The 1,841-nt window shown below is 34.3% G+C and overlaps 1 pseudogene; it reads right to left on the bottom strand.

The window, feature by feature from the left end:
• The window catches only part of LOC108691429, a 540-nt pseudogene extending 361 nt beyond the window's left edge, over positions 1–179 (bottom strand).
• Between the last annotated feature and the right edge of the window lie 1,662 nt (positions 180–1,841).

The following is a 1,841-nucleotide window of genomic DNA, read 5'->3' as shown; positions in this document are numbered from 1 at the left end:
TATATATATAATTATATATACATATATACATACCGATCACAAAAGTATTTCTTGCGCTCATTTTTGCTGAATTGCGAGCTCACAAAGCGGGACAGATTCTTGATTCACACAAAATGCCCCGCGTTATTGTTCTGTGGATTCTGCACGTAAAGCAAATTGACGTGCTTGTCGCTCTTCATATCGGTGAGTCGTAAAGGAAAAATCGTCATTTCTTTTTGTTTCTCGTATATGTTGATGGAGTTGTTATTGAGATTTTCAAATTTTTTAATTTGACTCAACGTCATTGGAAATTGATGTTTTTGTCTGATGTCTTTAAGATTTAATAATGTGGATATGATAATTCTCGATTTGTATTACTTGAGCTATGTAAAGCGGCTACCACCGATCAGGCAAAACACTCATTGCCTAAAGATTGCACATTGATTACCGCTTTCTTCATTTTAATTTCCCTCGGTAACATCCCGCATGTAATGGATTATACTTATTTATGTTAACAATCAAATTTAGGATAGCGTCCACCCGCTATCGCGCTCGCGAAATTCTTTGAGCGATGTTAAAATGGGCTTGATAATGTGCGATGTGTACCATTCTTGTAAATCGGACGAATTAAGAGTTCATAGTTTTTCGTATTGACACTTTTATTCACGTTTATTATCTGATATAAATTCATCATTAAACACGGTGTTAACTTTAATATTGTTATATCTTTGCATAACAATTTGCACATGCTCAAGCACAATTTCTCTCGTGTCTTCAAGCAAAAAGAAACTGAGAAATTCGATGTGTTCAGAGTTTATTACTGCGCCGATCAGTATACGGCTTTCGAACGCGGTATCCATCTCACGCCATCTGAGTCCCGCACTGTATCCGGCACTTGCATGAAACGTATATATATACGCACCGAATCTTTTAAACTTTCGAGTCGCGCGATCAACAATTGTCTAATATCGATCAGTAATCGCGGACGTTTGATGCTGCCTTTTCCTCCAGCGATTCGATGAAATCATTGCATCGTTGTTCTCACGTAAGAACTTTTTCTCGCGTATTCAACTGAGCGGCTTATTCCATCAGATTTTCTCCATTTGCTCCATATTATAATATCCTTTTTCATAGTCTTTTCATTAAAAATGTTTTTGAGAAAATATATTTTTTAGTTTTTTTTTTAGTTTTTGAGAAAGTATATTTTTAGATTTTTTTTATATGTTTGACAAAAAAACTTTCACAACACCTATCATTGTATACAAATAGGACATGTTACATGACATTATTTGATAAAGAAAATCTTTGCATTCCGAACAGGAATAACCTTCAAGAATCACACATGTATCGATATGTTTTCGACACGAAGACGTGAAAATTAATCGTATATTCTTACGATGCATGATGAACAATATCTTCCATGACCATCAGTGTAGTAGAACTCAGTGCAGCACATTTTTTTCACAGGACGTAAGGTGTTTACTTAAGCTTGATTTAAATCTCGATATATTACTAATTAACATCGTTCTCCATGTCACTGCCGAAACACGAATCATTTGACAGAGCATGATCTTCATCGGACATTTCTTCATGTTGATCATTTATTTCTTCTTCCATCATCTTCATTCTCAAAATTTTTTCATTAAACACAAACATATAACACCGATGTATCGTTGAAGAAACTTCAAATTCGACTGCTGATTGCATGAGTCACTTTCATTTTTATATATTAAGCTTGTCGCATCATTTCTTTAATACGCTGTGTGTTTTAATGTATTTTTAACATGTTTGAACTTTTTCGAAAGGCGATTTTATTGCAATCGCAGCGATATGCTAAAAAATTCTTATTTGAAAAGAGTGTG

Source organism: Atta colombica, unplaced genomic scaffold (genome assembly GCF_001594045.1).
Source record: "Atta colombica isolate Treedump-2 unplaced genomic scaffold, Acol1.0 scaffold47, whole genome shotgun sequence".
Classification (NCBI taxonomy): domain Eukaryota; kingdom Metazoa; phylum Arthropoda; class Insecta; order Hymenoptera; family Formicidae; genus Atta; species Atta colombica.
Note: the sequence above shows the minus strand (reverse complement) of the source record. Positions and strands in the feature narration are given on the sequence as shown.